We start from the raw sequence: 23870 nt of genomic DNA on the forward strand, positions 1-23870 counted from the left end.
GTGCGACCGCACTTGGAGTACTGTGTCCAGTTCTGGTCGCCGCATCTCAAAAAGGATATTGAGGAGATAGAAAAAGTGCAGGGAAGGGCAACAAGGATGATTGAGGGACTGGAGCACCTTCCCTATGAGGAGAGGCTGCAGCGTTTGGGACTCTTTAGTTTGGAGAGGAGGCGGCTGAGGGGGGATATGATTGAAGTCTACAAAATTATGCATGTGGTAGAAAATGTTGACAGAGAGAAATTTTTCTCTCTTTCTCACAATACTAGAACCAGGGGGCATTCATTGAAAATGCTGGGGGGAAGAATTAAGACTAATAAAAGGAAACACTTCTTCACGCGACGTGTGATTGGTGTTTGGAATATGCTGCCACAGGAGGTGGTGATGGCCACTAACCTGGATAGCTTTAAAAGGGGCTTGGACAGATTTATGGAGGAGAAGTCGATTTATGGCTACCAATCTTGATCCTCCTTGATCTGAGATTGCAAATGCCTTAGCAGACCAGGTGATCGGGAGCAACAGCCGCAGAAGGCCATTGCGTTCACATCCTGCATGTGAGCTCCCAAAGGCACCTGGTGGGCCACTGCGAGTAGCAGAGAGCTGGACTAGATGGACTTTGGTCTGATCCAGCTGGCTTGTTCTTATGTTCTTATGTTCTTATGACATAAACAAGTGCATTTTTCTTTCATAATCCAGCCATACTGTAAGGATGTTTGGCCTAAGGTATTTGCACCTACATATTCATTCCTCCTTAGTGTTTTATGTTTCATTCTAATAGAAATTAAAATAATATGCATGTAACTATACTCTTTTGTTGCTGTTCTGACAAAAATTTTGCTTCACAAAGCTACAATGAATCAACGTAATCTCTCTTTGGCAGCACTTTGTTGTAGGTATGCAATTCCTTTTTAGTTGCCAATGATTTTTCTAAATGCCTAAATAGGTATAATCCACTGACTGACTTTGTAGTTCATTGGTTTCCTGCTATGACAAAGCAGCATGCCAATAAACATCTTTATTCAGACAGCCTGGTCTGCTGAAAACCACCTGCTGGAGTTCAGCAGCAAAATCTGCATTTAAAATCAAATCTTGGGCTACAGGAATTTAAAGAGAACTCAATATTGCTTGAGAAAATAAACAACAGAGAAACCATTTTTTTCCAACTGTAACCTTCTTCCACAAGAAGCTGCATTGCTATATGTAATGGTTCTGCTTTTTAAAAAAAGAAGTTCTTTCTTCCATAAAAATAGGGGCGAGGGGCAAGAGGACAAGGAGAAGAAAACTTAAAACCCAACAACTATATAACGTATATACTCGTGTATAAGTCGACCCGCATATAAGTCGAAGCACTTAATTTTACCACAAAAACTGGGAAAACATTGACTCGCGTATAAGTCGAGGGTGGGAAATGCAGCAGCTGCTGGTAAATTTCAAAAATAAAAATAGATACCAATAAAATTACATCAATTGAGGCATCAGTAGGTTAAATGTTTTTGAATATTTATTTCAAAGAAAAACAGTAAACTGGCTTTGTAAGTGGAAAAGAGGGTCAACAAGAACAATATGGTCTCAACAGTAACTTTAAAAGTACAAAAACCTTAGCTCAATCAGCAACCAAGCTAAAACACAGGAGTTAAAATCCTTCAAAACTGGATTCCTTATCATCATCTGTATGTCCAAATGTAACCCAACTTAGATTTTAAGAGGGATATTATCAGAAATTGAAAATCTACCATTAGCTTCCATTGTAAACAATGGGGGATGGGGCACCTCCTTTGGGGGTCCATAACTTTGGATCCCCTGACCCAGACTTCACCAAACCTAACTGGTATCATAAAGAGGCTCTCCTGATGAGACCAGCCAGGTTTGGTGAAGTTTGGTTCAGAGGGTCCAAAGTTATGGGCCCTCAAAAGGGTAGCTTTAAAAGGGGCTTGGACAGATTTATGGAGGAGAAGTCGATTTATGGCTACCAATCTTGATCCTCCTTGATCTGAGATTGCAAATGCCTTAGCAGACCAGGTGATCGGGAGCAACAGCTGCAGAAGGCCATTACGTTCACATCCTGCATGTGAGCTCCCAAAGGCACCTGGTGGGCCACTGCGAGTAGCAGAGAGCTGGACTAGATGGACTTTGGTCTGATCCAGCTGGCTTGTTCTTATGTTCTTAGCCTCATCTACTAATAGCTTCCATTGAAAACAATGGGGAATGGGGGCACCTTCTTTGGGGGTCCATAACTTTGGACCCCCTGAACCAAAAATTACCAAACTTGGCTGGTATCATCAGGAGTGTCTTCTGAGGGTACCCTGAAATTTAGGTGTCGCTAGCATAAAAACTGCGCCCCCTGCTGGCCAGCAAAGTAAAAACACACACACACTCGCATATAAGTCGAGGGGAGCTTTTTCAGCATTAAAAATGTGCTGAAAAATTCGACTTATACATGAGTATATACGGTATATTTATTTAGCTACTTCTGAATAAATATATCTTAAATTGTGCTGTTAACATTGCTGTATCATGCACATTTGTTTGAGAGCAAGGTAAACTTAATTTTGCATGTGAATACAAAAGCAGACAATGGTGTTGCATGAGTTTATAAATAACATTTCATAGATCCTGCAAGATGAAATAAAGAGCTCTGGGATCAAAGAAAGCAGAGAGAGAATTGTTTACTTGTTTAATTTTACATCTCCATTTAAATCTTTAAATAGTTTTTCACACCAAAACCTTATGTTAGAAACTAGCGACTTTAAAGAGGAATCCCTTCAGTATAAATAATCAAACAATTTAATTGGCAATACTTGGGCTAGTGCCAAAAAGAATGTGCACTGGGAAAATGTAGTAAATGATATAGATAGCAGAGGAGGTGTGTTTAGAAAAGTACAGTGGTAATACTACCCAATTAATAGCATAATTACACATAACCTTAAAATTTTAAACCCAAATACATCCTTGTGCTGAGACAGCAGCCACCTCGAAAGGAGGTGAACTAATGAGAGAGATTCAGAATTGTTTTCCAGTTGCAACTATAGTTGGCATTAGCCAAATGTTCTGCTATAGTTTTTTTGTTTGTTTAACGTACTTAGTGTAATGTGGTTAATAGCACTGCTTTACAAACTCTGAAGACTTTTGAAATTTCAATTAATAGCTGGCAAAGTGCAGAAGAAAGTCAATCTAATCTTTCAATATATTAACATCCATACAGACTCGTACAGATTTTCAAAAGCCTGACTGATAACAATGTAAGTTATTTATTACAAGCAAAATTTCCTCCAGTGAGTTTATTGGGAAAGTATGTACTGTTTAGGATGAAGATCCCACTCTCTCCAAGGTCAATTTTTAAAAGGTTAACAACCATATTAAGGAAAAAATTACACATGAGTGTTGTACCTGCTGGGACAACCATATTTATATCAGTATCTTATTATTCAGTGCAATTTGGAATTGATCCATCAAAATGTATAAATTTAGATGATGTTCAGATGTCCAAAAATTATTGTTTTCCCCCTTTAGTTGAATTATTTCTGAATTTTCAAAGCCTGTGTGTCTTCATATGCTCCCAATTACTGGAGAGTGCAGAGGCCTGAACCCCTTCCTGTTTGGATAGGATCTTTGCCCCCCACTTTTCATTTTTTACATGAGATGGGAGACAGGAAGGTCTTATCCAGCTGAAAAGGGTTCACCTTAGAAAGTTTCTAGGATGCTCTGTGAGCAGCAGTGGCGTAGGAGGTTAAGAGCTCATGTATCTAATCTGGAAGAACCGGGTTTGATTCCCTGCTCTGCCGCTTGAGCTGTGGAGGCTTATCTGGGGAATTCAGATTAGCCTGTGCATTCCCACACACGCCAGCTGTGTGACCTCGGGCTAGTCACAGCTTCTCGGAGCTCTCTCAGCCCCACCTACCTCACAGGGTGTTTGTTGTGAGGGGAGAAGGGCAAGGAGATTGTAAGCCCCTTTGAGTCTCCTACAGGAGAGAAAGGGGGGATATACATCCAAACTCTTCTTCTTCTTCATTATAAAGCCTTTAAAGAAGTAGGCATTTTGAAGTGGAGGGGATTAATGGACTTTCAATGTACTGTGGATGGGTTTAAATTTGAAACTGTAAACCAGCTTGATTCACTGGGAAAAGGCAAGGTATACATATTTGAATAAATACTAAACAAACATGTGTGTTTACAGAGAACGTGTGCACGTGCAGTTTTTGGGAAAGAGTAGAACAGTGAGGGAAGAAATGCAGTGTCAGTTCCTTTCATGTGGCTGAGTGAGACCTTAACATTTGCAGTGTTGAAAATGAAGCAGGATCTTTTAGACGGCTATATCAGAATTGGCTTTTGAAACATTCCACAGAAACTACAAAGAGACCAAATTGAATTTAAATATTTTTATAAGTTTTTGGTGCAAACATTCATACAGTGAGGCATAAAGAAGCATACACACTGTTCCTAAGTTATATAAGAAGGGAGGAAAAATAGGTTTGGATGATAGATTGGGAAGGGAAGCAGTGGGGACTATGCGTTACCTAAGTTCAGCTGAGAAGTTCTGAAGAAGGCAAGGATTCCTATGCCAGCATGGAAATTCAAGCGAAGGACGACATCGTGTCTCACAACCAACTTGACCAAGAGAGGTTCAGGCCAGTAAAATGAGCACTGAGTTTGGGGTGAACGGTACTTTTATACCTCTTTGTGCAGTTTGGGGCAGGAGTAAGTAAGTTTCGTTTCCTGGATTTTCTAGGTTTCCAAGCTGGGATCACCGGGTTGAGCTAATTAATAGCTCATCTATTGTCTTCTAAATGTTGAAACAGTAGAGCCAATTGTCTTGTGATTGAATCAGGGTTAGCCGTGAATGACTTATACAGAGTTACTTCTTGGAGTCTCTGCCCAGGTATTCAGATTTGGCTGAGGCCTTATGTGGATCAGGGAGGGAACGATTGTTAAGGAGATGGTTTCTAAAGGCAGGAAGATGCAAAAACCTTGTAACAGGGAGTATCCTAGGTTCTCTGTGTTACAGCAATTTTGGCGGGGTTTGGTAATCAAGATGCATGTCCATGGGGCTTCCGGTCTCAGCTGACTGCATTAACCCTTTTAATGATCTAATTTTGCTAACAGACCTTTTTGCACATTTTGGCCTGTATTAATATCTGGACATTCTGCTACACACACACAAATATATGGCTGTTGGCATTTGCCAGTACATATTGCAGGAAAATCATATGAAATCCATATTCCAATAAAGCAGGGTGTGAAGGGTAGGGCAACACTGGGGAGTTCTTGGGGCAAAATTGGAGCCCAGCCAGATTCCCAAGCGAAGAAAGCACCTCCCTCCCTGCCTCCCTCTCACATCACCTTTTTTAAAGCCAAGGACTCTCTTGGGTTAAAAAACAGCACCAAGGCTGGAGTCTGGAATGCCCCCTCTCTGAGAGGAAGGGATGCCCCAGTCTTGGCTCGGAGTGGGAAACGGCGCAGCCATGGCTGGAGCATTCCAACTGCAGCAGCGCTGCTTCCTGCTTCCAGGCTCAGTGGTGTAGTCACGTGGAGGGCATTTTGTGCCCCTCATGTGACTAACTGGATTGTGCCAGGGGCACATGTCCTCACATGTTCCCATGGCAGCTATACCACTGCTTTGGGCCAGTCTTTATTTCTCTAGTCGGATGGTTGTCCAAATTAAAAAAGGGGAGTGTCTTCTACCCTCAGATGTTGAAGAAGAGTAAAAAAAATATAGAGTGCTACAGTGGTTTCCATGTTATGAAAATAACATGAGATGGAGCCTTTATAAAGCAATGAGTGGATGAATAAGTGGATAAAGGAAGACAAGAAAGCACTAGACTTGACTACCTGTATGTTTTTCCCAGTCTGAATGGTATTTTTAATGGGAAAACCACCATGATTGAAACAGCCATAAATACTATCAACTTCTATCTCTCCAGTTTATCACAAGAGCAAGTCTGTCCTGCGCCCAGGGCGGGGCCCCCTCCGGGACCCCGGTTGTCAACCCACCTTCCCCTGCCCAGCTGCTGGAACTGCCAGTCTCACTCCCGTTCTCCGGGGAGTGGACTAAGTGGGACAGCCGCTTTAGCCACAGGATGGCCCGACTGCCCACAACTGCCCTAGGGCCCACAGCACGCTTGGAAGGGAGAGTAAGGAAGCCTCCCTGCTAGCCCCTGGAATGGTGGCTTCTCCCTTCCCCACGGTACCTGCCCCCTCTGCTGATTCCCTGTCCTTCTTGCCTTCCAGGGCAGTCACCCCTTTCACCCTCTCCTCCTCTGGCACACCCCCTTTGGTGGTCCCTTCCCTGCTTCTCTCGGTCCCTTTCACCTTCTCCCTGCACACACACGCTCTCCCTCCTTCCCGTCTCTCTCCCCCTCCTTCCTGGGCTTTCCCCCTTTTATCCCCTCCCTTGCCTGCCAAGGGGTTGAAAACCCCACCTCTGCTCCTTCGCGCTCCCTTCTGTTTCTCCTCTTCAGCCCAACAGGGCCCAGCTGTTCCTCCTCTCCTGGCTTGCCCCTTCTCTGGCTGCCGCGACGACGGTACTCCCGGGCGTCTCGTTTCCGCGTCGAAGGAACGATGCCTCCTCCCCATCGCCGTAGCTCTCGGCCGCCACGCCGGCCGCGGGGAGAGTGGAGCGCCGGCCGGGTCCCCTGTCGACGCAGCGACAGGCCTCCCCTCCGGTCTCCCTCATTGCCCCGCCCGCTGGCCGCGGAATGGGGCACAAGTCCGGGGAGGGGGTGGGGGCTACCCCCGCTCCCGGACAAAGTCCCTTTTGCAAACCTTTCCCTCATTTAAGTCTCATTTAACTAAAATATACAAATGTATACATAAGAAGCCTAAGAAAGTCTTCTCAGGGCCTTCTTCAGGCCTTTTCAGTGGGGCATACTCCCAGAAAATTGCTGCTCAGGAATCAAAAAGTTAAATTTTTCATCAAAACCAAAATGTTTAAAACTAAAAAATAAGTATATTTGACCCTTTTCAGTAGAATATGTTCTCTATTATAAGTAGTTGCAAGCAAAAAATATATTTCTTTAAACACACACACAAAGCCCCAATAACCAGACTTTTACAAGGGAAAGCGTATAAAATTTCTGTGGCACATAGAGATTTGTAAAATAGCCATTTAATGTTCTTATATTCAGCATGTTTTACTAAAAATAAAATAAAATAATGCATTTCAAATCTATTTTATTGCTGAGGTACCAGAATTTTCTCCCCTGGATCATGCAAGCAGTTCTGCATTATTTTATCACGTGATCCTGTTGAGAACTTAAATAATTATTCATTTCTGCTGGGCACCAGCTGAACACAATATTTCTGTTTACCATTCACAATCCAAGTTAAAAATACAATAAATCTTCATTTATTCATCATCATTTTTTTCCTGGATCCTTTTCTCTACCTCAGCATAGATAGTAGTGGTCTCTGGGAAATTTTAGAGCAGCTAAAAGATAAGGCATAGTTTCTTGTACAGAAATTCTAGCGTTGTCTTAGACAAACAACCACTGAATTATTTATTTGGGCTGTTGAACTTTGTATTCGATCAAGGATTTCAATAAACCCACATTGCTATTTTTAATTGCTATTTTTTTTTACAGCAAACCTGCTTACGTATTATCATAGATAAATTGACTGCTAGCAGGTTGCAGCAAAACATTTAAAAATGCTACTTGTTTAAGACCATCATTTCATACATACTTCTTATGCTACTGCAGGACTCATGAGCTAGATTGCAATGAGACAACCATCACACATAGTTGAACCTCCGTCAACATTAAGACAATTTCTGTTGATACCAAAGACCTTGGAACAAATATGTGGAAGTAAGAAAGAAAAGGTTTTTCCCATCTTTATTTAAAGTTGAAGAGCTTATTGTTGTTACGTGGCTGAAGCTGCTATGAGAATTAACTGAAGTTGTCTTTTCCTAATGCTGATTTCCGGAACTTTCAAATATCTTTATCTTCTTGACCCTGGCTGGTATCTTCAAATGCCTTTGTCCTTCTAACCACACTGAAATTATTTGGATATATATAATTTATTTTATGGTGTTTTTATCAATATATTTTATTATTAATGTTTTATTTATGATTTATTTATTTGAATGTTTTATTATTCTGATTTTATAATGAGCCTCCTAGAGATGTTTATATAAAGTGGGGTTAAAAAGTCATAAATAAATAAATATTATTGTGCAGAAATAATCAAGTGTTCACAAGTTTAGTTATGCAGAAGAATACTTTACCTATACTTCGTTCAACAAATCCTATACATATTTCCACATTAAAAGCATTTAATACAAATAGCTGAATGTTAAATATTCACAAGGTGAGTGACGCCAGGTTTGTTATAATTAAATCACATTAGAATCACTGAACTGAATCATTTTATAGCTTTACAATTATCCTGCAGACAATGTACTTGGTAATTTTTGCTAAATGCTTAAGTATCCAATTTGACCTGAAGGATGATGTTTTCGACTTGCATGATGGCTAAATATATTAATGTCCCAGAAAATGTTTCATACTTCATTTATTGTAAAATATTCCATTTTTAATAGCTGGCAATGTAAAACTTAACACTAAGATATATTTAGTTCTAATGGCAATTCCAAAAGTTCATGCATGTCTTCTTCCAAAGTTTATTTTGTATTTCCAGGCTTTGCAGAACTCTTTGTCCATTGAATTTCTTATGTACATAACTGTTTTTAAAAATATGAAAGTTTTAATGGTTGTTTTATCATGTGCCAGTTTGGTTCACAACCTTTGCATGATTTATGGGCACCTCACTTGAATACATTGTTCATCCTGAACTATATTACATTATGAAAAAGCAACTGCTGATCCTGTTCCTAAAATGTCATGTCTAACATTGCTGCCACCCCCCCCCCAAAAAAAAACACATTATTAAAAGAAGAAAGATCACATTTTGATTTTAGTCTTACAAGGTTAGGGATTGTCTCTGTGGACCTTGTAGATGTATCCCTTGAGGTTTAATAATGGCCTTTTCTGCACGAGTAATTTACAACTTACCTTGCTGCCAAATTCATTGTGTTAATTCGTTTTGTTTCTGCATTCATTTCCCCCAGTTTGGTTTTGAAACTGTTTTCGGATCATTTTTTGGTTTTCCCAAGCACTTTAATAGCAATGTTTTTCCTGATATGTTTCAATGCCAGCTTTCACTACATGAGCAAAAATTTCCAGATGGCTTTTTTCTCTCTGCCCCTCCAAACATTTGGCCCTTATTCAGGCCCCCATGTGCAGTAAGAAACCCACCTTCCCCAAGTCAGCTGGTGGAGGGCAGGTCAACCCAATGCTTTTCAATGGGTGGCAGATCTGTTTTCCAAGCGGCTAAGGTTCTCTCCTCAAAAAAAAAAAAAAGGAAAAGGAAAACTATACATTGCTGGAATCAGCAGAACCAACTGAGTACATCTATATATTTTGGGGGCCAAAAAGATACTTAGAGCCCCTTCCACACATGCTGAATGATCCACTTTCACAAAAGCAGCCTGTTCACTTGAGGTTGAAAACAGCCTGGTGGGAACTACACTTCCCAGGAGACCTTGGGGCTCGCAAAGTCTCCTGGGAAGTGTAGTTCCATCAGAACCATTTTCAGCTCTCAAGCGAAACTCAAACTGTTTTTCAACCTGCACTTTCAGGCTGGGCAGGTAAAAGTGGGTGGGTGGGTGGGTGGGCTGTAGAGGGGGCTAATTTTCCGCATGCACCTGGTACAATGCGCACCCCCCTTCCCCCTAGTAGCTCTGCCTCTGGTGTGTGGACAACGTGTTGTTGTTCCTTCAGATAACAGTGCCTGATTTTTGGCTTCCATTTTGGGTTGATAGTTCTCAATAGTAGAATTTGAGACTGAGACATTTTTGAATTGCTGCTTCAATGTAACTGTGCAGTAATGCTAGAGTGCATGGACATAAAAGGGAAAGTATTTTTTGCATCATGGATGACATCCCACCACCATCAGGAATAATACATTTTCAGCAGTAGTGTGTGAAATAAATGCCAGTGAAGAGACATGATGCAAAAATTTCAAATGTCAAGGGAAATGAGGTGTTCAGAATAAATTCACAGAAAAATATTTCCAAGACACAAGATTTGACTACTGAAAAATCTGGTGAGCTATGCGTACAGAAAATGTCAATAATTTCCAAATTGTCCAGAGCTGGAAAATCTTGCACATGAGATTTCTCACACTGCCTCATTGGAACTGCAGTTTCTTCCCCTTCCCTAGGGTTGCTAACCCTAGCTTGCACTCCCTGGGAGTAGAGACTGTGGATCCTCTAGGGATTTACAAATCTTTATGCTTTACAACCATTGGAGTTTCAAAGATTCTAGAGTGTCATCATGTCATTTTCTAACACTTCGTCCCCCGTTGTCTTCCTTACTATTCCATTGAGCAAGGGCAGAGGGCAAAGAGTATTGTTAGGAGGTCCACCTGTGGAACCTGGTAAGTATCAACCCTGTCCTTTCTGTGCATCTGTAAAAACCCTGTTTTTCAAATAGTTAAAATGATAAAGAATATATTCCTCTGTGTTTTGCTTTGTTCTAGTATTGCAATAAAGCTGCACATGATCATTCCTGCAGATAGTGTATTCCCTGTAGGGTGTTTCAGCAATGCCATCTGATGGCCAGGACAAAAAGAAAGGGAAAACCTCTAGCGATCTGTGATTAAAAATGTCACTTTAATGACCCAACTATGATGCTGGGGAATAGGTACCTTTGTGTGATTGAGATGGCTGGCACTGATAGCTCAGGCACAAAAGTGTCAATAAATCGCGCCCCAGGCTTCAGCCTGGAGGCGCCGTTGCGTGGGGGGAGGGACGACTGGAGGCTTCGCCTTCCCGCCGGCCGATGGGGCGGTCACGTGGCCGGGTGCCGGCACGTGACATGGCCTCTGGCAGCCTATAAAAGGCTGCGTCGGCGGGGGCCGGGCCTCTTTCAAGGCCGGCTAGTGCGAAGGGGAGACTGCTGATTGGAGCTTCCGTGCGGCCTTGAAGAGTGGAGGCTCGGGCGCTTGCCGCCTGGTTTTTTCCCCGGGGCTATCATCCATCCCCCACCTCCCTCCTACTTGCGGAGCCGGGGCCTTTTTGGCGGGTGGAACCGGCTTGGCGGACGTGCGTCTGCTGCTGCGGCCTTCGGCTGGGGCGGCGGATCGTGCGCGCGCCCGGGGCTCGGGCATTCAGGGCCCGGGGGCCGTTGGGGATTGGGGAGTAGCAGGTCCGAGGCCCGATTCCAGGGTGCGGACGCCGGGGAACGTTGCGGGCTTCGCGCTTTCGGCGAGCCCGCGTCATCGCCTCTCTGGTTGGCAATTTTTCAGCCGGGCACCCGGTGACTTGCGCCTCCGCGAGGAGAGCGGCCAGGTTGCCGGTGCCTTTCATGCGGCGGTCATTTTGGCTCGGGCTTTTGCCGCTTACCCCTCCTTCCCCTCCATAGTCGAGTGGAGAACGGCTGCCTAAATAGGAGGCGTTCCTTGCGGGAACCTTTTGGGGGAGAGAGGAAGGAGCGGGAGCGACAGCCCTAGTTGGTGAAGGGCCGTTTTGGCGGCATTGATTTTATTGCAAGCATTTCTGGTGCGCAATAAGGGAGGCTCTGGCAGCCATTTCGAGTACAGGCCCCTCCAACAGCGGCGGCCATTTTGGCTCATTGGCAGGCTAATTGTAAAGCTGCAGCAAAATCCATTTTAGTTAGCGGCCAGTCGCTATTTTCTTGAAGCGGGAGCTTCAGGACTGGGTCCGTTTTTTCAAGCATCGATAGGAATTATAGATATTTAAACAACCACCCTTACTACTGTGGCTACCTTTATTCCTGGTTAGGGTAATGGCACCAAAGCCGAGTGTCATAAAAAAGAAAGCACGGAAAAGGGGGCAGACAGTGTCTCCCAGGGTTTTGGAGCAGGGGCAGGCGGGGCCCACTCCTGGGGCCCCTCAGGAGTTTGTGACAGAGATGCCGCACCCTGACAGAGAGATGGCTGCTTCTTCCTCTAATCAAACAAGGACGGTTGCCTCCTCTTCCAGTGCTGGGGTGCCTGACACACCTGCAGCACCTGCAGTAATCCGGCCAGAAGCCGTCCGGGTGGGGCAAGGGCCTAACATGGAGGTGCTGGGGCAGCAGGGGCCGGACAATTTATGCCCGCCTCGGCCTCCCTCTATTCGTAGTGGGACGATTAGTCCCTCAGTGCTCATGCCCCCTCCAGTTCAAAGTGGGATGCCCATACCCTCGAACTCTGTTTTTATGCCATATACGTACCCATATTCACCGTATATGGGCGTGAATCCTAACCCTGGTATGGGATGGCCAGGACAATTCAACCCCACCTCTGGTTTCGGCCAATGGTCAGGAGGTTTCATGGGAGGCCAACAAATGCATCCTTACCTTTGGCCTCCTCAAGTTCAAAGTCCTTTAAATAACCAGTTTAGGGGGACGCAGGTCCAACAGAGCTTGGGTTCCCCTGTTACCACTTTTGGGGGGACTCAGGCTCAACAGAACTTGGGTTACCAAGCACCTTCGGGAACCTGGGCTCCTGCGGTAACGGCCGTCCCAACGGTTGTGGGTCCAGAGTCGGCAGCTGGTATCAGTACTCTGCCCGGGCCAACGGGCGGTGTAGAAGTTGCAGCGGGCTCTGCCAGCCAGACTGCTGGGGCGCGAGCCAAAACCAGACGGAGGGGGAGGAAGGCCTCTCGTCGTTCTAAGTCTTCTCGCCGGTCCCCTAGTTCATCCTCGTCTGGTGAGTCTACAGATGAGGATTCCGCACAGGCGGCAGGGGATTACTGGGAGAGAGGGGAGAAGGTGCCGGCTCTTCCCCTTTGGATTAATCAAAGGAGAAAAGGGGAGCTCGCAGTTGAGGACAGTGCCGAGAACTTAGGGGCGTCAGCCTTTTGCTCGGCATGGGACCCTGGGGACCCCCCAGGCTCCCATTTACCGAGAAAGTTAAGAGAAAGAGCCCTAGATGGGTACTACGTGGATATCTTCACGGTTCTGCGGCCGGAAGAGGATCCAGAAGAGACCGGTTCACGTTCAGCCAGAAGAAAGAGGGAACGCCCGGAGGAAGAGTAGAGCGTTCGCTTCGACAACTGGCTGAAGGGGTTCGCGAATATATGGCTCTGATAGGGCTGGCTTACCCACTAAGGGCCTGGCATCTGTCTGCCCACTGGGCCAATGTTTTTTGAGGAGCCGCGATCCTATCAGGGGATCGGCTGCTATCGAAGTGTCTGATGAGGCATTCCGCAAAGAAGTTGCCTCACATGCGTCCTGGACGCTGGAGTGGGATCTAATACTACGATCAGGCGTGGATGACAAATGTAATTAAAACTCTGCGTCATCTGGTGCTACTTTCGTCAACTGGGGCTGATGGGCGAGGAAAAAAAAAAGGGTTTGGTCAGCAGGACCCTCCCCGCTTAACTTGCTGGGCCTTTTAATGGCAAGGCTCCTGTAAAGAGGGATAAATGTAGGTTCGAAACACAGCAGCTGTTCCCGTTGTTTTGGGGCCCACACCAGAGTACAATGCCATAGCTGGCTACCGGCCTCCCCTTTCGGCGTGGCGGAACCCACTGGCTCCGGCAACTTTAAGAAGGATGGTGGCTGGCCAGGGAGGATCATTCCCGTAGCCCATGAAGGCCTGAAAGTCCCGGAGGTTCTGCAGAGTCTCGCCCCTTCCCCGGTGCGGTTATTACCTGCAACCTTTATGCCAATGGCTGGACAGGTATCCGATGTCCGGGGAAAGGCGGCACTTTATACTTAAAGGAGGATTTCAATTTGGTTTCAAATCCCATTTTGTAGGGAGCAGGGTGGCAACCTCCGCTCCCAACTTAAAATCCGCAAGGGAATTGCCTGCGGTAGTAGCTGCCAAAATTTCAAAGAATGCGCTGGCAGGTAGAGATCGCCAGGCTCCTATCGTTGAGCCTCCGTTGCCGCCCAACCTTAGGGTTTCCCCATTGGGGTGAGTCCCCAAAGACCCCGGGGAGTATAGAATGATACAACACTTGTCCTACCACCGCTTGGGAGATCGATTGAAACGACCTTCATTGACACGGGCATCTGCTCTGTTTGGTATGCCACTTTGGATGAGGACAGTGAAGGCCCCTCATCCGGAGAGGTAAAGGGAACAGCCTCGAGGTTAAGCAAAATGTGACATACAGTACGGCTTTACCGGCTCTGCTGCCTATACACCCCAGGGACTTTGAACTCTTAGAGTTTTCAATTTGAGGGACAGTGGTATGTCGATAAATGTATGCCCATGGGATGCTCCATAATTGCTTGCGCGGCTTTGAACGAAATTTAGCACCTTCTTGGAATGGGCAATCCAGAGATCGCATGCCATCAGCCAAAGTTACTCTCCATTATCTTGGCGATTTTTTTTATTTGTAGGTGCAGCCGCGGCACTGATGATGACTGTGCAGCGATGTTGTCAGCATTTCCAGGACTTAGCGGCAGAGCTAGGGAGTTCGCTTTGTGGCGGCCCGACAAGACTAGAAGAGGCCTGTGTCTTTGCTTAACCTACTTAGGAATTCGAGTTAGACACAATAGCAGGAACATCTTCCACTGCCCCTCGACAAGCTGAGCTTGGCGTTGCGCACACTGATTGGTGAAATCTCTCTGCTAAAAAGAAGTGCAGGCTAACGGGAAATACAGTGATCCCTGGCTTGGGCACCTTAATTTTGCCTGCAAGGGTTGTCTCCCCGGGAAGAGGCTTTCTGTTCCGCCTCGCATAAGGTCCTTGGCGGGCTATTCCAGTTCCCCCATCATCACATCAAGGGTTACTTCTGGTCTTCGCCAAGACCTACCAGAAGGGTATGAAGTTCACGTTTTCTGGAAGCGTTTTAATGGAGTTTCATTTTTGGCAAGTTCCTTGGGAGCTGCAGGATAGTTTTTCAAGTCCACACCGATGCACTGGCTGGCTTCGATGGAAGCGAAACTTTGGTATTTATTTCCAGAAGGGCCAGTGGTGTGCAGGGGAGTGGCCACCAAGGCGTGGTCTCAGAACCCGGAATTTTGAGGGACCATGACTTTTTCCTGGAGTTGTTGTTCTCCCTCTGGTGGCTGGCCAGTTCCACATCTGGAAGGATGTGTTTTACGGCGACCATACTGCAGTTAAGTTCTGGTGCTTGACAACCAGGCTGTGGTCAGGGTGGTAAATCGGCAGTCCAGCCCGGTCAAGGCCCGATGGATTGAAATCACTGGCTAGTAAAGGGAATTTGTAATGGTTTTGCCTGATTAATAACATCTCCTTTAAAGCTGTTTTCTTGCCAGGTATAACTAACAATATAGCTGGCGGCAACTTTGTCTGCGTCGTCCCAAGGTCGAAAGCCGCTTTTCGCTCACTAGAAACTCCGAAGCCAGCCAATTTCGGAGAGGTGTCCGGTGACCATCTGTGGCGTCTTGGAGGCAGTCAATAGCCCGAAGGTGTCTTACAGTCACTGGCTCCAGCTACCGTCGGCGTGTATGAAGGGCACTGAGCACCTTCTTTGCTTTTGCGGCTTCCATGGCGAGCCTGTTACGGCAAAGGGTTTGCTAAGGATTTGGTGCTCCGGTATTTGGTTGATTTGAGGACCGTCAAATGGCTGCCAGGACTATTAAAGGTCCATTTAGCGACCATTTCCTTTTTCAGCCAGGCCCTGGGGATCACTGACCACTCCGCTGCTTTGAAGCTAGAAGAGCAGTGGCGAAGGGTGGCAGCGCTTCCCAGACCGCCAAAGATAGTAGGCGTCCCATCACCAAGGGGCTCCTGGGAACTTTACTTAACGCCACAGACTCAGTTTGTGACTCTGCCTATGAGTCTACACTGTTCCAAGCCTTGTTTACCTTGGCTTTCTATGGGGCCTTTCGGTGTAGTGAGCTAGTGGCCCCATCCACCACATCATTGGCTCCTAAGGCTTTGCAAAGGCGATGTGTCCATGGCGATGGGAACTTACTCCTTATGGTTGGCGGGGTCCAAGACTGACCAGCGGCGGGAGCGAGAGTGACATTGGCCCCCTCCACCAGGGGCACCCTGTCGGTGGCTTTCGCATAGCTGCATTTTTAGCTGTCCGCCCTGAAGGGCAGGGTCCCCTGTTTATCCACAGCGATGGAGCATCAGTGTCCAGATTTCAATTCACGGCTGTGTTGCGGCTGTGCTTACAATCTTTAGGACTCCCAGCAGAGCAGTTCGGTTCCCACTCCTTTCGGATTGGGGCAGCTACCACGGCCTCTCAAGAGGGACACTCTGCGACTGAAATTCAGGCTTTAGGCCGCTGGAGATCTTTGGCTTATCATGTTTATGTCCGGCCTCACCTTTCTTTGTAACTTTGTTCTCTTTCTAGTTCCGGTGGCCCGTCGTTACCTAGTTTGGATGGTTGGCCACAGTATTGTTTACTGGGCTGGGCGCTATGCGAAGAGGTCGGGCTGGGGACAACACCTTGGACTGGACATCTCCCTGGACATTCACTGGCTGGCGAGGCGAGGCGAGGCATGCGGTGGTCTTCTCTGCTCTTCGAGTTGCGGAACTCGGTGCTTCAGTATGGCTTCCCAGACGCAATAGTTCTTCAGCTGGGGGAAAATGACATTCCGGCTTTCAAGGGAGTAGCATTGCAGAACGCCATGAAGGAAGACTTGAGGTTGCTTCATCGCAAGATGCCGAAATCCAAGCTGCTCTGGTCGTGCTTGCTGGAGCGGAGGACTTGGAGGAACGCTGTGGCTCCGGCCAGAGTTAACAAAGTCAGGTCCAAGGTTTGTCGGTCCGCAGCCCGGCTGGTACTGAGCATGGGAGGGGATGTTATTCCCCATGTTGACTTGTCTCATGCTCTGCCAGCATTGTTTTTGCCCGACGGAGTCCACTTATCGGATTGGGGCCAGGACATCTGGTTGCATGATGTCCGCCATGCTCTGCTGCAGTGGCTTCGCAGCCCGCGCTGAGCTGGCTGAAATCCGTTCGCTCTGATGCAGTGACTTTGCGGCACGCACTGAGCTGTGAGACTCTGGGCTGCTGAAGCTGGGGCGGGAGCTGTTGGTTGACAGCTCGGTGGCGGTAGGGCATAAGAGCACATCCTATTTGGGGAAGGCAGAAGCTTGCATGCCGGACCTTCCCACCTCGGGGGCCTCCATATGAGGTCCGTGGTGGCGATAGAGCTCTCGAAAGCCAAGCCTGGGGGCTGCGCTGAGAGCTCGCTGCCCGGCAGGGAGGGGTGTCACAAATTGGGTTTTCGTCCATGTGGCACCTAGTAACTTCCTGTTCCGTTCCCTCGGGGGATGTGCCGGACAGGGGTTCTGTCCGAAGGGCCTAAGGGGTCAGCTTGGGCTGCCCTATAACCAGGTTCAGTGGTTCGCTACCTGGGGGCCAGGATGTGCTCTGTTATGCTCGCCCAGCTTCAAGGTTTCTTGTTATGTGTTAAATAAATTTTGGGCTGCGGCCGATTTCTATTCCAACAAGTTGTGTTAGTGTTCTTTTGACGAAATGAGTCTCCACACATCCCCATGCAAATAAAGCATTCTCTTTACCAAACCCAAAAAATGACTCTGTAGCACAAGTGATTATGGCAGAAGTTCAAAGCTGCTCAAAACAGCATCACGGCTGAATTTTGAGCAACATTGAGCTGGTTGTGGGTCAGTTCAATTTAGGTATCAACAAGAAGTTCAGTCATGGTAAATTTGACTGGAATTTGATAGAAGTCTTTAAAAATAAAAGAGTTCCTCTCAGGTTCATTTATATCCTATGCTGCACACCTATTTCTGTGATTAACCATGGCTTTCATAGCTGTCTATGTACTATCAAGGTTTCTACACATCAATATCCTCCTTGTTAAATTTTTGTCATGCTAATTTCTTGCATTTTGGACAAAAATATAATATTATAAAGGATCTATATAATAATATTATAAAGGATTTTTATAGATATAAAAATGACAGGATTTATCTTGATTTTTTTTGCCTTCATATTTTATCTTTTGCCAAGATGGGCAGTCCAAACCAGATTGGGGGATGTGTGTGTGTGTGAATGGACTGTGGGAATGGCAGTGGGCTACACCAATGGTGCCACTGTGGAATGGTGCCACTCTCCTTTGATGCCACTGTGGAACAGGGCTGACATCCAAGCAGAAGCCAATATAGGGGGGGTCAGCTGGGGCATTTCTGGTGGTGGAGCTGACTGTAGTTGGCTTCCACTAGTATTCCAACCTGGAAACACCACTGTTAGAGTTCTCAGACTTACACACATGAAAGCCTGTTTAAGCTATGGGGCAATTCAGGTGGCAGGAGAATTTCCCCAGCTACCTCTGCATTCTCCCCCATCTGGATTGCAATGTTAATTTTTCCTTGAACATTTATCATATTTTCATATGTTCTAAAATTATTATTTTCCCTCACATTCTTATTATAATATGCCTTTATGGAAGAGGCTGATGGGATACTGGAGTACTACCAGCCCCGTACAGAGTAGACTGGTGTGTGGGGGGGGTGCCTCTCTGGCACTGCCCTACCCTCTACAAAGAGCTTTCCCACAGTGCAGGAAGTCAAAAAAAGGAAGAAAAAAAAGAGAGAGACCTTTCAATATAGGGCTGAATGGAAATATGCTACAAAAATGTGACATATCTCCAGTTCTAGCTCTGCTGGCACAAGGGGGCTGGGTGGGCTGTGGGATGCTGACTACGGTTTACTCCAACCCCTGGCCTGACCCTGGAACTCCCCCAGACATGGTGGCACAGCCTTTTGCACTGGCAGGCTTTGGTGAGGGCAGCAGCTTCCTGGTTGGGCATTGTGGAGCTTTGTGGTGCCCAGCTGCCGGGGTGAGTCACCCTCCCTCTGGATTGGGCTGTAATTCTTTTTCAAATTCTGAGTAATCCATGTCCATCTCTAATTACATGGCTACTATATGGCATTGTATTTTAATTGATTTTTTAGTTCATAGATAATTGTGTAAACCTTCAAATCAGGCATTTTTTTATTTTATTACTCTTTGATCTGGGTTTTTAATACAATCCACTATTCAAACCAGATCAGATGCTTAAAAATATCGTTTAATAGGTACTACAGTCCTCTTCTCATCTTCTCATCTTGTAAAACTTTAATAGATTCTTGACTTTTAGCCATTTTGTATGAACTTATCTGCTTCCACCAGATCTTCAGAGTTTTTTCTTGTATTTAGATTGGTATAATCTGAATTTTTTAAAAAAAATAATTTTGAAAATACATTCATTGTTATTATGGAGATCCTTCCCAGCCATTAATTTTTTTTTAGTTTAGATCATTTTTGCAGGTCTTCTTGTATCTTCACCCACACTTCACTTACAACTGCACTAGCAATTCCATTTGCAAGTGCAAATGAACACCCAGCCATATGCTAATTCAGTTGCAACTGCAGTTGCTAGCGCAGTTGCAAATGCAAATGTGATTGCAAATGTGAATAAAAATGCAGTTGTGATTGTGATTGCAAATGTAATAGCAAAGCAACTGCAAATGAACTCCATTCAGACACTTGCAAATGTGCCTCATTCCCCAGTGGGGTGGAAAAAATATATACCCCAGCATACATTCACTCCACACTGTGCCACAGTCAGAAACACATCTTGCCATGATATACTTCTGAAGATGCCAGCCATAGATGTGGGCAAAATATTAGGAGAAAACATTCTAGACCACAACCACATAACCCAGGAAATCCACAACAACCAGTTGATTCCGACCATGAAAGCCTTTGACAATACACTGTGACAGGATTTCACTACTTCAAATTGGGGATTCACTAGACTCCATGCTCCTTCATATATGTGTATATGAAAGAATACATATATTCTCATATATATGAAGGAAGGAGCATAAAAATCTGTCACAGAATATTATCATGTCTTCTTTCTACTCACGCATGCACACACACACACACATGAAGGAGCTGCTCCTTTATTCATATATGTGTCTGTGTGTGCGTGTGTGTGTGCGTGCACACACATGTGCATAGGTGTGTGAAGAAGACATGATAATAACTTGTGGTTTTGGAATAGGGTGCAATCAATACTCTGATTACATGTAGCTCTACATTTCTTTACTTAAATGGCCTGGTAGCACTAGAGAGCCTCTAGACAAATGTCTTACTGCTGTAGTTAAATGGCTAATGTTAAAACAACTGAATCCTGACAAGACAGAGGTACTATTGATTGGGCAGCCCAAGTCCCTGAAAGACTATAGCATTCCCCATTTTGATTGAGTCCAATTGTCACTCACTGGATCAGTGGAGAAGCTAGGGGTGACTCTGGATCCAGTTTTATTGTTGGAGAGTCAAGGTTATTCAACTACAAAATAAGAATTCTACCAATTCCACTTAATTCAGAAGATGGCCGACTACCTTCACTCATGACCTGGCCAAATGGATCCATGCAATGATTCTTCCCTTAAAGACAACTGAGAAAATACAGTTGGTACAGACGCTCCATTGACTACTGATCAGGAACCAGGCCAAATTCATGGTTTTAACTATTACTTACAAATCCCTTTATGACTTTGGATCTATGTACATGCAAGATCACCTCTCCTGCTATGTTCCACTGTGACATTTTCTCTCATTCAAGCAAAGCCTTCTGAAAGTGCCCTCCTGAAACAGGTAAAAGCAGCAATTGTCCATTCATAGGCATTCTCTGTGGTGGTTTCCGCATTATGGAATGATCTGCCTGAGGCTATCCTCAGGCTCCCATTCTTCTAATTTTTGGCAAAATGTACTAAACAGAATTATTCTGCATGACATTCTTGTGGAAGAGTAGAGCTGTGATATAATTGATGAGTTAGGGAAACTGTCATGGAAACTGTGGCGGATTCCACATGGGCCAAAAACAGCGGTGTGAAAACGGTGTGAAAACAGCGTAAAAGGGTTAAAAACGGTGTAAAGGGGTTTACACCATTTTCAGTGTTTTCACATTGCTGTTTTTGGCCCATGTGGAATCTGCCTGTGTCTTTCTTATAGTTCCTTGTCCCCTGCCCCACTGCATTTTGTTTTTACTAGGAATCCTTGCTGATAAGACTCAAATGTTACTATATTTGTAATCCACTTGCTGATTAACTGAATAGCTGTATTGCATTTGCAATCGAGTCCCAAGGAGAGAGGCAGACTATAAATAAATAAACAAATAGAAACAAACAGTGTGACAATTACTTTGGGAGAAATTCTTAAAACCACCTAACAAAACTAAAAGCATTAGGGGCCATCAGGTATTTTCTTGCCAAAGCTTTTTATGACAAGGCTTTAGCAATTGATATACTAATATTGAGCAATGAGTTATTTGTTGTACAATATGAAAAAGATTCAGTTATATATATTATAGCAGTTTTGTAGAACAAAACTCATGATTTATTATTATAGTTCACCCTATGATTTGATTATTTTGCCCAATCAAAAGTCCACTGCTAAATGGTACATTATTCTATAATACAATTAATTGAACAAGCTTGTTTGAACATATATTGCTCCATGGGTACCATAAATCTAACTAATCCTAGTTTGCTAAGAGCCATTTTAAATCTTAGATGTAGTTTTAATGAGTTTTCAAATTCGCTAGATCAATTACCTTGAACTGCAAACAAACAAAACCCTTTCAAGGTTGGAGCCAATTTTTTTAGCATTTGTATTAGACTCTGTATGTAGTAATGCTATACATTATATACACATTGGGAAGTTGGCCAGCAGACTTCATGTGTAGGATTGGGGAAACAAACCTGGTTCACCAGATTAGAGTCTGCTGGTCATGTGGCAGAGTGGGGAATCAAACCCGGTTCTCCAGATCGGAGTCCACCTGCTCTTAACCACAACACCATACTGGTTCTTAGTGATGTAAAGTGCTTTGGTCACCACTGCAGAGAAAGGCAGGGTATAAATGAAGTAAATAATAAATATTGCTGAAGATGGAAGGCAGATAGGAGATAGGCTGATGAATGGCTGAGGAGCATAGAATGAGGCAGGGAAAGAAGTGACAATAAGGGGTAGGTTGCTAGGAGAAGGGAAAGGGAAATATTGAGAGGAGGATGCAGGGGAAAGTGGTGTTCCAACCCCACCCCAATCCTTGAGGGTTCTTTACCATGCAAGTATGGTTGGCCCAGCAGCTGGCATCATATAACTGTCAGAGAACTGCAAAAAGTTGATAAGGCTGGACTTCCCTTTGTTGAAGCAATGCTTGTTTTCTCTCAGCAGACCTTGTTCTTCCATGTGCTCAATAATTCTCTCTGTAATAATAGTTTCTATTTTACATAAAACAGACATTAGAATAACCGGTCTGTAATTTCCTGGAACTCTTCTAGATCACTTTTTAAAAATTAGTTTTGTGAGGCTTGTGATGACTCCTTAACAACCACTGGGGAAGTTATTAAAGATGCAGTAGTAACAGCTGGGGGGGGGGGGATGTTTCCTTTTATTTGTGGGACTGCCAACAGAAACTAAGTGCACCAATACAATCCTAACAAATTTGAACAAGACTAATTGCTATGGTATGTATGCTAGAAGCATCAACATTTCTAAATAATTTAAAATGTTATTCATTTGCTTATCAACTAAAGATAATGATTAAAGCAAAGTTTTTGCTTTAAATGTGTTTGACAGTTGAATTTGCCATATTCAGAGGTACTGATCAGACATCAGCTGATCATATGGACTCTTTTGTTTATGCTAAAAACATCTAACACCTGTCAAACAGGTTTATGTCTTGCAAAATGGCCTGTGTGCAATGACACCACTTATTCAAACCAATCAGCAGCTGTTGTCGTGACCTCCTCTGCCCTGTCCAGTGACTCTGATTCCTAGTTCTCAGGAGAAGAGTTTGAGGAGAACCAAAGGACCTGAGAGGGCCCAACACTGCAGAAATGTCAATGTTCCTGTAGACTCAGAAATCTGCAAGGGAGATCTCAGCACTGGCCCCTGAAATAACTACCAGGCCTCTGCTGGTCAGTATGTAAATCGAGGCTCGTAGTCTTCCAAGGGATGTTTCACTCTGCAGGATTGGCAGTGGTAGAAGGCCCAGATGGCCCAAAGTAGGAGATGTGCTCAACTGGCTGTTCCAGAGGATACCTGACTGGGCCAGCCTGCAATTAGGTATTAAGTAGATGTAAGTGACTGTAAAAGGGTAAGATTTAAAAACACGCACACATGAATGTATACAGTAATTAGCAGAGATGAGGCTTGAGTCCTATCTTAAATCCAAATCTAACAGTACTTCCACTATACTGCCTCTTCACTGTTTGTAAACAGTCAAAGTTCTGATGCTTTGTAGTATAGCACTGAGTAAATCTGTACCTCTGTTAAATGTAACACAATGTAATTTGGTGTCTATTGTGACTGTGGTTTTAGTAAAACAATGCTACTATAATTTCTCAGATCAGTCAAACAATAAATATGGTAAGGACCCACTGAACACTGTGGACACGATGCTTCCAAACCATAAAGCTTCCAACAGGAAAAAGTGAAGAATGTTTTTAAATATCTTGTCAAAACCAGTGGGAGTGCTTAATGCTGATTGGATGGCATTCTTTCTGAATTTTAAAACAAATCTTGCATTATTGGAATATCAACATAGAGATGATATTATTTTACCCTTTTCTTGGTAACTGTGTAAGACATCTGTACAGTTGTCCTTGTCAAGAAACTGTGTTCCGTTGCACAGTTTCTTGTTCTTTCAAACATTCAGGCTTTAAAGTCCACATTACAATAATAAGAGTAAAATTTAACCACCTTGTGCTTGCAATGTAGCAAAGTCCTGACCTTTTGAAACTGTGGTAAGAGACCAGATGCTGAGTGAGTTCCCAGCTTGATTTCCTAGGTCTTCCAGGCCACAGAACCCTTAACACCACCTTCCAATTAAGCTGATGACATTATTGCGGTGTCACTGTGGGTGAGGGGAGGTTTTTGACTGCAGATAAGTCCTACCTTGCTATCTCACTCTGATCCTT

Source organism: Sphaerodactylus townsendi, linkage group LG01 (genome assembly GCF_021028975.2).
Source record: "Sphaerodactylus townsendi isolate TG3544 linkage group LG01, MPM_Stown_v2.3, whole genome shotgun sequence".
Lineage (NCBI taxonomy): Eukaryota > Metazoa > Chordata > Lepidosauria > Squamata > Sphaerodactylidae > Sphaerodactylus > Sphaerodactylus townsendi.